Below are 14156 nucleotides of genomic sequence, written 5' to 3'. Positions count from 1 at the left end.
GAGAGAAACCAAAAGACTAATAATACAATCACAAATAAAAACAACTACATAAACCACAAGGAAACAAAACAGCAGTGGCAGTCAATGTCTCTCCTGCCTCATTATTGCGCAGTCACCACACGGCTGGCTCAACACATGGCAAAGGGAATCGCTGTAACACTGGACCTGAAACAGAATAAAGCACACAGCAGCAAAGCCTCGACTTCAAAGCAAAATGAGCGGGATCCTCCTTTGATACGTCCCTGGCTTGGTGACGTCACATTCGATATGACTACTTCACCTTGGGAAGATTTTAAATAGGAGCCGTTTCTGCCATAGGTCTCATTCCACACTCCCAGAGAGGACACGCGTCTGTGACGTTTGTCGCTTTTCAGCGTTGCCGGTCTCAGACGTGGTCCGGACCAGAGCGTTCATGAGTCCTCTGTGGGAGCTTGGGACACTTCCCAGTTGCCTCATTGTTGATTGTTTCATTCCTGCAAACTTCAGAAACTGAAAAGTTTCACAAACATCACACAAGCGTTGATTCTGACCACGATTCAGTCACACTGAGTCATTTTCAGTTGTTTCAGGCCTGCAGACCTCACAAACTGAAAAGCGTGACAAAAAACACATAAGTGCTGATTCTGACCAGTATTCACTCACACTGAGTGGTTTTCAGTTGACTTTTTTCTAAAATTTGTGTGTCATTCCTGCAAACCTCAGAAACTGAAAAGCTTCACGATAAACACAATAGTGTTGATTCTGACCACTTTTCACTCACACTGAGTCATTTTCAGTTGACTGTGCTTTAAAATGACTGTTTCATGCCTGCAAACCTCAGAAACTGAAAAGCTTCACATAAAACACACTGTTATGTTAGAAACCAGAGAACACAAATGCACTCCAGGCCTGAATGGGGCAAAGTAACAAGTGATGATGTTAATGAGCTCTTCTCTGGTGAAAGAGCTCCGGAAACCATGGGTGTTATTTCTGCCATAGGTCTCATTCCACACTCCCAGAGAGGACACGCGTCTGTGACGTTTGTCGCTTTTCAGCGTTGCCGGTCTCAGACGTGGTCCGGACCAGAGCGTTCATGAGTCCTCTGTGGGAGCTTGTGGTGGGCAGCCCTTGAGGAGCACCGGGACACTTCCCAGTTGCCTCAGTGTTGAGTGTTGCCTTGGCCTGCGCCGCGACACGGGCCTGCTCCCTGTTGGTGTCCCATCCAACTCACGCGACAGCCTGCGGGTCCTCGGAACGCAAAGCTCCTCGCAAAAACAGAGCATACACTCTTACACAAAAAACACAGGGGAAAAACACTTACAAGTCAATAATACGGCCAGGACCTCAGGAGCTCAACTTATACTTAAACGTATACTTTTGTCTGTGGAGGGAGGTTTCCTGCTGAAGTGTTGGCTCGTTAAACTGTCTGTTCCTGATGAAAGGAGCTGCTGTGATTGGCTTTATCGAAGCGTCCCGTAGATCCACTTTGCTGCTGAAACATATGCTTGAGCAAGAATCAGTTAAAAGTGAAAATCATTTGATCATTATGTTGGGCGTCATTTTGGTATTGACATGATTCTAGAGGCGGAAGGAGCGTGCGTAAAAGCCACAATTACTGCCATGAGGCAGTTACAATGATCTATAGTGTTCAATTGACTGGGGAAAAACAATGATTGCCACAGCCGAGAGAAACCAAAAGACTAATAATACAATCACAAATAAAAACAACTACATAAACCACAAGGAAACAAAACAGCAGTGGCAGTCAATGTCTCTCCTGCCTCATTATTGCGCAGTCACCACACGGCTGGCTCAACACATGGCAAAGGGAATCGCTGTAACACTGGACCTGAAACAGAATAAAGCACACAGCAGCAAAGCCTCGACTTCAAAGCAAAATGAGCGGGATCCTCCTTTGATACGTCCCTGGCTTGGTGACATCACATTCGATATGACTACTTCACCTTGGGAAGATTTTAAATAGGAGCCGTTTCTGCCATAGGTCTCATTCCACACTCCCAGAGAGGACACGCGTCTGTGACGTTTGTCGCTTTTCAGCGTTGCCGGTCTCAGACGTGGTCCGGACCAGAGCGTTCATGAGTCCTCTGTGGGAGCTTGGGACACTTCCCAGTTGCCTCATTGTTGCTTGTTTCATTCCTGCAAACTTCAGAAACTGAAAAGTGTCACAAACATCACACAAGCGTTGATTCTGACCACGATTCAATCACACTGAGTCATTTTCAGTTGTTTCATTCCTGCAGACCTCACAAACTGAAAAGCGTGACAAAAAACACATAAGTGCTGATTCTGACCAGTATTCACTCACACTGAGTGGTTTTCAGTTGACTTTTTTCTAAAATTTGTGTGTCATTCCTGCAAACCTCAGAAACTGAAAAGCTTCACGATAAACACAATAGTGTTGATTCTGACCACTTTTCACTCACACTGAGTCATTTTCAGTTGACTGTGCTTTAAAATGACTGTTTCATGCCTGCAAACCTCAGAAACTGAAAAGCTTCACATAAAACACACTGTTATGTTAGAAACCAGAGAACACAAATGCACTCCAGGCCTGAATGGGGCAAAGTAACAAGTGATGATGTTAATGAGCTCTTCTCTGGTGAAAGAGCTCCGGAAACCATGGGTGTTATTTCTGCCATAGGTCTCATTCCACACTCCCAGAGAGGACACGCGTCTGTGACGTTTGTCGCTTTTCAGCGTTGCCGGTCTCAGACGTGGTCCGGACCAGAGCGTTCATGAGTCCTCTGTGGGAGCTTGTGGTGGGCAGCCCTTGAGGAGCACCGGGACACTTCCCAGTTGCCTCAGTGTTGAGTGTTGCCTTGGCCTGCGCCGCGACACGGGCCTGCTCCCTGTTGGTGTCCCATCCAACTCACGCGACAGCCTGCGGGTCCTCGGAACGCAAAGCTCCTCGCAAAAACAGAGCATACACTCTTACACAAAAAACACAGGGGAAAAACACTTACAAGTCAATAATACGGCCAGGACCTCAGGAGCTCAACTTATACTTAAACGTATACTTTTGTCTGTGGAGGGAGGTTTCCTGCTGAAGTGTTGGCTCGTTAAACTGTCTGTTCCTGATGAAAGGAGCTGCTGTGATTGGCTTTATCGAAGCGTCCCGTAGATCCACTTTGCTGCTGAAACATATGCTTGAGCAAGAATCAGTTAAAAGTGAAAATCATTTGATCATTATGTTGGGCGTCATTTTGGTATTGACATGATTCTAGAGGCGGAAGGAGCGTGCGTAAAAGCCACAATTACTGCCATGAGGCAGTTACAATGATCTATAGTGTTCAATTGACTGGGGAAAAACAATGATTGCCACAGCCGAGAGAAACCAAAAGACTAATAATACAATCACAAATAAAAACAACTACATAAACCACAAGGAAACAAAACAGCAGTGGCAGTCAATGTCTCTCCTGCCTCATTATTGCGCAGTCACCACACGGCTGGCTCAACACATGGCAAAGGGAATCGCTGTAACACTGGACCTGAAACAGAATAAAGCACACAGCAGCAAAGCCTCGACTTCAAAGCAAAATGAGCGGGATCCTCCTTTGATCCCTGGCTTGGTGACGTCACATTCGATATGACTACTTCACCCTCGGAAGATTTTAAATAGGAGCCGTTTCTGCCATAGGTCTCATTCCACACTCCCAGAGAGGACACGCGTCTGTGACGTTTGTCGCTTTTCAGCGTTGCCGGTCTCAGACGTGGTCCGGACCAGAGCGTTCATGAGTCCTCTGTGGGAGCTTGGGACACTTCCCAGTTGCCTCATTGTTGCTTGTTTCATTCCTGCAAACTTCAGAAACTGAAAAGTGTCACAAACATCACACAAGCGTTGATTCTGACCACGATTCAATCACACTGAGTCATTTTCAGTTGTTTCAGGCTTGCAGACCTCACAAACTGAAAAGCGTGACAAAAAACACATAAGTGCTGATTCTGACCAGTATTCACTCACACTGAGTGGTTTTCAGTTGACTTTTTTCTAAAATTTGTGTGTCATTCCTGCAAACCTCAGAAACTGAAAAGCTTCACGATAAACACAATAGTGTTGATTCTGACCACTTTTCACTCACACTGAGTCATTTTCAGTTGACTGTGCTTTAAAATGACTGTTTCATGCCTGCAAACCTCAGAAACTGAAAAGCTTCACATAAAACACACTGTTATGTTAGAAACCAGAGAACACAAATGCACTCCAGGCCTGAATGGGGCAAAGTAACAAGTGATGATGTTAATGAGCTCTTCTCTGGTGAAAGAGCTCCGGAAACCATGGGTGTTATTTCTGCCATAGGTCTCATTCCACACTCCCAGAGAGGACACGCGTCTGTGACGTTTGTCGCTTTTCAGCGTTGCCGGTCTCAGACGTGGTCCGGACCAGAGCGTTCATGAGTCCTCTGTGGGAGCTTGTGGTGGGCAGCCCTTGAGGAGCACCGGGACACTTCCCAGTTGCCTCAGTGTTGAGTGTTGCCTTGGCCTGCGCCGCGACACGGGCCTGCTCCCTGTTGGTGTCCCATCCAACTCACGCGACAGCCTGCGGGTCCTCGGAACGCAAAGCTCCTCGCAAAAACAGAGCATACACTCTTACACAAAAAACACAGGGGAAAAACACTTACAAGTCAATAATACGGCCAGGACCTCAGGAGCTCAACTTATACTTAAACGTATACTTTTGTCTGTGGAGGGAGGTTTCCTGCTGAAGTGTTGGCTCGTTAAACTGTCTGTTCCTGATGAAAGGAGCTGCTGTGATTGGCTTTATCGAAGCGTCCCGTAGATCCACTTTGCTGCTGAAACATATGCTTGAGCAAGAATCAGTTAAAAGTGAAAATCATTTGATCATTATGTTGGGCGTCATTTTGGTATTGACATGATTCTAGAGGCGGAAGGAGCGTGCGTAAAAGCCACAATTACTGCCATGAGGCAGTTACAATGATCTATAGTGTTCAATTGACTGGGGAAAAACAATGATTGCCACAGCCGAGAGAAACCAAAAGACTAATAATACAATCACAAATAAAAACAACTACATAAACCACAAGGAAACAAAACAGCAGTGGCAGTCAATGTCTCTCCTGCCTCATTATTGCGCAGTCACCACACGGCTGGCTCAACACATGGCAAAGGGAATCGCTGTAACACTGGACCTGAAACAGAATAAAGCACACAGCAGCAAAGCCTCGACTTCAAAGCAAAATGAGCGGGATCCTCCTTTGATACGTCCCTGGCTTGGTGACGTCACATTCGATATGACTACTTCACCTTGGGAAGATTTTAAATAGGAGCCGTTTCTGCCATTGGTCTCATTCCACACTCCCAGAGAGGACACGCGTCTGTGACGTTTGTCGCTTTTCAGCGTTGCCGGTCTCAGACGTGGTCCGGACCAGAGCGTTCATGAGTCCTCTGTGGGAGCTTGTGGTGGGCAGCCCTTGAGGAGCACCGGGACACTTCCCAGTTGCCTCAGTGTTGAGTGTTGCCTTGGCCTGCGCCGCGACACGGGCCTGCTCCCTGTTGGTGTCCCATCCAACTCACGCGACAGCCTGCGGGTCCTCGGAACGCAAAGCTCCTCGCAAAAACAGAGCATACACTCTTACACAAAAAACACAGGGGAAAAACACTTACAAGTCAATAATACGGCCAGGACCTCAGGAGCTCAACTTATACTTAAACGTATACTTTTGTCTGTGGAGGGAGGTTTCCTGCTGAAGTGTTGGCTCGTTAAACTGTCTGTTCCTGATGAGAGGAGCTGCTGTGATTGGCTTTATCGAAGCGTCCCGTAGATCCACTTTGCTGCTGAAACATATGCTTGAGCAAGAATCAGTTAAAAGTGAAAATCATTTGATCATTATGTTGGGCGTCATTTTGGTATTGACATGATTCTAGAGGCGGAAGGAGCGTGCGTAAAAGCCACAATTACTGCCATGAGGCAGTTACAATGATCTATAGTGTTCAATTGACTGGGGAAAAACAATGATTGCCACAGCCGAGAGAAACCAAAAGACTAATAATACAATCACAAATAAAAACAACTACATAAACCACAAGGAAACAAAACAGCAGTGGCAGTCAATGTCTCTCCTGCCTCATTATTGCGCAGTCACCACACGGCTGGCTCAACACATGGCAAAGGGAATCGCTGTAACACTGGACCTGAAACAGAATAAAGCACACAGCAGCAAAGCCTCGACTTCAAAGCAAAATGAGCGGGATCCTCCTTTGATACGTCCCTGGCTTGGTGACTTCACATTCGATATGACTACTTCACCTTGGGAAGATTTTAAATAGGAGCCGTTTCTGCCATAGGTCTCATTCCACACTCCCAGAGAGGACACGCGTCTGTGACGTTTGTCGCTTTTCAGCGTTGCCGGTCTCAGACGTGGTCCGGACCAGAGCGTTCATGAGTCCTCTGTGGGAGCTTGGGACACTTCCCAGTTGCCTCATTGTTGCTTGTTTCATTCCTGCAAACTTCAGAAACTGAAAAGTGTCACAAACATCACACAAGCGTTGATTCTGACCACGATTCAATCACACTGAGTCATTTTCAGTTGTTTCAGGCCTGCAGACCTCACAAACTGAAAAGCTTGACAAAAAACACATAAGTGCTGATTCTGACCAGTATTCACTCACACTGAGTGGTTTTCAGTTGACTTTTTTCTAAAATTTGTGTGTCATTCCTGCAAACCTCAGAAACTGAAAAGCTTCACGATAAACACAATAGTGTTGATTCTGACCACTTTTCACTCACACTGAGTCATTTTCAGTTGACTGTGCTTTAAAATGACTGTTTCATGCCTGCAAACCTCAGAAACTGAAAAGCTTCACATAAAACACACTGTTATGTTAGAAACCAGAGAACACAAATGCACTCCAGGCCTGAATGGGGCAAAGTAACAAGTGATGATGTTAATGAGCTCTTCTCTGGTGAAAGAGCTCCGGAAACCATGGGTGTTATTTCTGCCATAGGTCTCATTCCACACTCCCAGAGAGGACACGCGTCTGTGACGTTTGTCGCTTTTCAGCGTTGCCGGTCTCAGACGTGGTCCGGACCAGAGCGTTCATGAGTCCTCTGTGGGAGCTTGTGGTGGGCAGCCCTTGAGGAGCACCGGGACACTTCCCAGTTGCCTCAGTGTTGAGTGTTGCCTTGGCCTGCGCCGCGACACGGGCCTGCTCCCTGTTGGTGTCCCATCCAACTCACGCGACAGCCTGCGGGTCCTCGGAACGCAAAGCTCCTCGCAAAAACAGAGCATACACTCTTACACAAAAAACACAGGGGAAAAACACTTACAAGTCAATAATACGGCCAGGACCTCAGGAGCTCAACTTATACTTAAACGTATACTTTTGTCTGTGGAGGGAGGTTTCCTGCTGAAGTGTTGGCTCGTTAAACTGTCTGTTCCTGATGAAAGGAGCTGCTGTGATTGGCTTTATCGAAGCGTCCCGTAGATCCACTTTGCTGCTGAAACATATGCTTGAGCAAGAATCAGTTAAAAGTGAAAATCATTTGATCATTATGTTGGGCGTCATTTTGGTATTGACATGATTCTAGAGGCGGAAGGAGCGTGCGTAAAAGCCACAATTACTGCCATGAGGCAGTTACAATGATCTATAGTGTTCAATTGACTGGGGAAAAACAATGATTGCCACAGCCGAGAGAAACCAAAAGACTAATAATACAATCACAAATAAAAACAACTACATAAACCACAAGGAAACAAAACAGCAGTGGCAGTCAATGTCTCTCCTGCCTCATTATTGCGCAGTCACCACACGGCTGGCTCAACACATGGCAAAGGGAATCGCTGTAACACTGGACCTGAAACAGAATAAAGCACACAGCAGCAAAGCCTCGACTTCAAAGCAAAATGAGCGGGATCCTCCTTTGATACGTCCCTGGCTTGGTGACTTCACATTCGATATGACTACTTCACCTTGGGAAGATTTTAAATAGGAGCCGTTTCTGCCATAGGTCTCATTCCACACTCCCAGAGAGGACACGCGTCTGTGACGTTTGTCGCTTTTCAGCGTTGCCGGTCTCAGACGTGGTCCGGACCAGAGCGTTCATGAGTCCTCTGTGGGAGCTTGGGACACTTCCCAGTTGCCTCATTGTTGCTTGTTTCATTCCTGCAAACTTCAGAAACTGAAAAGTGTCACAAACATCACACAAGCGTTGATTCTGACCACGATTCAATCACACTGAGTCATTTTCAGTTGTTTCAGGCCTGCAGACCTCACAAACTGAAAAGCTTGACAAAAAACACATAAGTGCTGATTCTGACCAGTATTCACTCACACTGAGTGGTTTTCAGTTGACTTTTTTCTAAAATTTGTGTGTCATTCCTGCAAACCTCAGAAACTGAAAAGCTTCACGATAAACACAATAGTGTTGATTCTGACCACTTTTCACTCACACTGAGTCATTTTCAGTTGACTGTGCTTTAAAATGACTGTTTCATGCCTGCAAACCTCAGAAACTGAAAAGCTTCACATAAAACACACTGTTATGTTAGAAACCAGAGAACACAAATGCACTCCAGGCCTGAATGGGGCAAAGTAACAAGTGATGATGTTAATGAGCTCTTCTCTGGTGAAAGAGCTCCGGAAACCATGGGTGTTATTTCTGCCATAGGTCTCATTCCACACTCCCAGAGAGGACACCCGTCTGTGACGTTTGTCGCTTTTCAGCGTTGCCGGTCTCAGACGTGGTCCGGACCAGAGCGTTCATGAGTCCTCTGTGGGAGCTTGTGGTGGGCAGCCCTTGAGGAGCACCGGGACACTTCCCAGTTGCCTCAGTGTTGAGTGTTGCCTTGGCCTGCGCCGCGACACGGGCCTGCTCCCTGTTGGTGTCCCATCCAACTCACGCGACAGCCTGCGGGTCCTCGGAACGCAAAGCTCCTCGCAAAAACAGAGCATACACTCCTACACAAAAAACACAGGGGAAAAACACTTACAAGTCAATAATACGGCCAGGACCTCAGGAGCTCAACTTATACTTAAACGTATACTTTTGTCTGTGGAGGGAGGTTTCCTGCTGAAGTGTTGGCTCGTTAAACTGTCTGTTCCTGATGAGAGGAGCTGCTGTGATTGGCTTTATCGAAGCGTCCCGTAGATCCACTTTGCTGCTGAAACATATGCTTGAGCAAGAATCAGTGAAAGTGAAAATCATTTGATCATTATGTTGGGCGTCATTTTGGTATTGACATGATTCTAGAGGCGGAAGGAGCGTGCGTAAAAGCCACAATTACTGCCATGAGGCAGTTACAATGATCTATAGTGTTCAATTGACTGGGGAAAAACAATGATTGCCACAGCCGAGAGAAACCAAAAGACTAATAATACAATCACAAATAAAAACAACTACATAAACCACAAGGAAACAAAACAGCAGTGGCAGTCAATGTCTCTCCTGCCTCATTATTGCGCAGTCACCACACGGCTGGCTCAACACATGGCAAAGGGAATCGCTGTAACACTGGACCTGAAACAGAATAAAGCACACAGCAGCAAAGCCTCGACTTCAAAGCAAAATGAGCGGGATCCTCCTTTGATACGTCCCTGGCTTGGTGACGTCACATTCGATATGACTACTTCACCTTGGGAAGATTTTAAATAGGAGCCGTTTCTGCCATTGGTCTCATTCCACACTCCCAGAGAGGACACGCGTCTGTGACGTTTGTCGCTTTTCAGCGTTGCCGGTCTCAGACGTGGTCCGGACCAGAGCGTTCATGAGTCCTCTGTGGGAGCTTGGGACACTTCCCAGTTGCCTCATTGTTGCTTGTTTCATTCCTGCAAACTTCAGAAACTGAAAAGTGTCACAAACATCACACAAGCGTTGATTCTGACCACGATTCAATCACACTGAGTCATTTTCAGTTGTTTCAGGCCTGCAGACCTCACAAACTGAAAAGCGTGACAAAAAACACATAAGTGCTGATTCTGACCAGTATTCACTCACACTGAGTGGTTTTCAGTTGACTTTTTTCTAAAATTTGTGTGTCATTCCTGCAAACCTCAGAAACTGAAAAGCTTCACGATAAACACAATAGTGTTGATTCTGACCACTTTTCACTCACACTGAGTCATTTTCAGTTGACTGTGCTTTAAAATGACTGTTTCATGCCTGCAAACCTCAGAAACTGAAAAGCTTCACATAAAACACACTGTTATGTTAGAAACCAGAGAACACAAATGCACTCCAGGCCTGAATGGGGCAAAGTAACAAGTGATGATGTTAATGAGCTCTTCTCTGGTGAAAGAGCTCCGGAAACCATGGGTGTTATTTCTGCCATAGGTCTCATTCCACACTCCCAGAGAGGACACGCGTCTGTGACGTTTGTCGCTTTTCAGCGTTGCCGGTCTCAGACGTGGTCCGGACCAGAGCGTTCATGAGTCCTCTGTGGGAGCTTGTGGTGGGCAGCCCTTGAGGAGCACCGGGACACTTCCCAGTTGCCTCAGTGTTGAGTGTTGCCTTGGCCTGCGCCGCGACACGGGCCTGCTCCCTGTTGGTGTCCCATCCAACTCACGCGACAGCCTGCGGGTCCTCGGAACGCAAAGCTCCTCGCAAAAACAGAGCATACACTCTTACACAAAAAACACAGGGGAAAAACACTTACAAGTCAATAATACGGCCAGGACCTCAGGAGCTCAACTTATACTTAAACGTATACTTTTGTCTGTGGAGGGAGGTTTCCTGCTGAAGTGTTGGCTCGTTAAACTGTCTGTTCCTGATGAAAGGAGCTGCTGTGATTGGCTTTATCGAAGCGTCCCGTAGATCCACTTTGCTGCTGAAACATATGCTTGAGCAAGAATCAGTTAAAAGTGAAAATCATTTGATCATTATGTTGGGCGTCATTTTGGTATTGACATGATTCTAGAGGCGGAAGGAGCGTGCGTAAAAGCCACAATTACTGCCATGAGGCAGTTACAATGATCTATAGTGTTCAATTGACTGGGGAAAAACAATGATTGCCACAGCCGAGAGAAACCAAAAGACTAATAATACAATCACAAATAAAAACAACTACATAAACCACAAGGAAACAAAACAGCAGTGGCAGTCAATGTCTCTCCTGCCTCATTATTGCGCAGTCACCACACGGCTGGCTCAACACATGGCAAAGGGAATCGCTGTAACACTGGACCTGAAACAGAATAAAGCACACAGCAGCAAAGCCTCGACTACAAAGCAAAATGAGCGGGATCCTCCTTTGATACGTCCCTGGCTTGGTGACGTCACATTCGATATGACTACTTCACCTTGGGAAGATTTTAAATAGGAGCCGTTTGTGCCATAGGTCTCATTCCACACTCCCAGAGAGGACACGCGTCTGTGACGTTTGTCGCTTTTCAGCGTTGCCGGTCTCAGACGTGGTCCGGACCAGAGCGTTCATGAGTCCTCTGTGGGAGCTTGGGACACTTCCCAGTTGCCTCATTGTTGCTTGTTTCATTCCTGCAAACTTCAGAAACTGAAAAGTGTCACAAACATCACACAAGCGTTGATTCTGACCACGATTCAATCACACTGAGTCATTTTCAGTTGTTTCATTCCTGCAGACCTCACAAACTGAAAAGCGTGACAAAAAACACATAAGTGCTGATTCTGACCAGTATTCACTCACACTGAGTGGTTTTCAGTTGACTTTTTTCTAAAATTTGTGTGTCATTCCTGCAAACCTCAGAAACTGAAAAGCTTCACGATAAACACAATAGTGTTGATTCTGACCACTTTTCACTCACACTGAGTCATTTTCAGTTGACTGTGCTTTAAAATGACTGTTTCATGCCTGCAAACCTCAGAAACTGAAAAGCTTCACATAAAACACACTGTTATGTTAGAAACCAGAGAACACAAATGCACTCCAGGCCTGAATGGGGCAAAGTAACAAGTGATGATGTTAATGAGCTCTTCTCTGGTGAAAGAGCTCCGGAAACCATGGGTGTTATTTCTGCCATAGGTCTCATTCCACACTCCCAGAGAGGACACGCGTCTGTGACGTTTGTCGCTTTTCAGCGTTGCCGGTCTCAGACGTGGTCCGGACCAGAGCGTTCATGAGTCCTCTGTGGGAGCTTGTGGTGGGCAGCCCTTGAGGAGCACCGGGACACTTCCCAGTTGCCTCAGTGTTGAGTGTTGCCTTGGCCTGCGCCGCGACACGGGCCTGCTCCCTGTTGGTGTCCCATCCAACTCACGCGACAGCCTGCGGGTCCTCGGAACGCAAAGCTCCTCGCAAAAACAGAGCATACACTCTTACACAAAAAACACAGGGGAAAAACACTTACAAGTCAATAATACGGCCAGGACCTCAGGAGCTCAACTTATACTTAAACGTATACTTTTGTCTGTGGAGGGAGGTTTCCTGCTGAAGTGTTGGCTCGTTAAACTGTCTGTTCCTGATGAGAGGAGCTGCTGTGATTGGCTTTATCGAAGCGTCCCGTAGATCCACTTTGCTGCTGAAACATATGCTTGAGCAAGAATCAGTTAAAAGTGAAAATCATTTGATCATTATGTTGGGCGTCATTTTGGTATTGACATGATTCTAGAGGCGGAAGGAGCGTGCGTAAAAGCCACAATTACTGCCATGAGGCAGTTACAATGATCTATAGTGTTCAATTGACTGGGGAAAAACAATGATTGCCACAGCCGAGAGAAACCAAAAGACTAATAATACAATCACAAATAAAAACAACTACATAAACCACAAGGAAACAAAACAGCAGTGGCAGTCAATGTCTCTCCTGCCTCATTATTGCGCAGTCACCACACGGCTGGCTCAACACATGGCAAAGGGAATCGCTGTAACACTGGACCTGAAACAGAATAAAGCACACAGCAGCAAAGCCTCGACTTCAAAGCAAAATGAGCGGGATCCTCCTTTGATACGTCCCTGGCTTGGTGACTTCACATTCGATATGACTACTTCACCTTGGGAAGATTTTAAATAGGAGCCGTTTCTGCCATAGGTCTCATTCCACACTCCCAGAGAGGACACGCGTCTGTGACGTTTGTCGCTTTTCAGCGTTGCCGGTCTCAGACGTGGTCCGGACCAGAGCGTTCATGAGTCCTCTGTGGGAGCTTGGGACACTTCCCAGTTGCCTCATTGTTGCTTGTTTCATTCTTGCAAACTTCAGAAACTGAAAAGTGTCACAAACATCACACAAGCGTTGATTCTGACCACGATTCAATCACACTGAGTCATTTTCAGTTGTTTCAGGCCTGCAGACCTCACAAACTGAAAAGCGTGACAAAAAACACATAAGTGCTGATTCTGACCAGTATTCACTCACACTGAGTGGTTTTCAGTTGACTTTTTTCTAAAATTTGTGTGTCATTCCTGCAAACCTCAGAAACTGAAAAGCTTCACGATAAACACAATAGTGTTGATTCTGACCACTTTTCACTCACACTGAGTCATTTTCAGTTGACTGTGCTTTAAAATGACTGTTTCATGCCTGCAAACCTCAGAAACTGAAAAGCTTCACATAAAACACACTGTTATGTTAGAAACCAGAGAACACAAATGCACTCCAGGCCTGAATGGGGCAAAGTAACAAGTGATGATGTTAATGAGCTCTTCTCTGGTGAAAGAGCTCCGGAAACCATGGGTGTTATTTCTGCCATAGGTCTCATTCCACACTCCCAGAGAGGACACGCGTCTGTGACGTTTGTCGCTTTTCAGCGTTGCCGGTCTCAGACGTGGTCCGGACCAGAGCGTTCATGAGTCCTCTGTGGGAGCTTGTGGTGGGCAGCCCTTGAGGAGCACCGGGACACTTCCCAGTTGCCTCAGTGTTGAGTGTTGCCTTGGCCTGCGCCGCGACACGGGCCTGCTCCCTGTTGGTGTCCCATCCAACTCACGCGACAGCCTGCGGGTCCTCGGAACGCAAAGCTCCTCGCAAAAACAGAGCATACACTCTTACACAAAAAACACAGGGGAAAAACACTTACAAGTCAATAATACGGCCAGGACCTCAGGAGCTCAACTTATACTTAAACGTATACTTTTGTCTGTGGAGGGAGGTTTCCTGCTGAAGTGTTGGCTCGTTAAACTGTCTGTTCCTGATGAAAGGAGCTGCTGTGATTGGCTTTATCGAAGCGTCCCGTAGATCCACTTTGCTGCTGAAACATATGCTTGAGCAAGAATCAGTTAAAAGTGAAAATCATT

Source organism: Trachinotus anak, unplaced genomic scaffold (genome assembly GCF_046630095.1).
Source record: "Trachinotus anak isolate AG129_WGS33_773 ecotype Australia unplaced genomic scaffold, CSIRO_AGI_Tana_v1 ptg000005l, whole genome shotgun sequence".
NCBI lineage: Eukaryota > Metazoa > Chordata > Actinopteri > Carangiformes > Carangidae > Trachinotus > Trachinotus anak.
The sequence above is the reverse complement of the archived record's forward strand: the minus strand, read 5'-3'. Positions refer to the sequence as shown.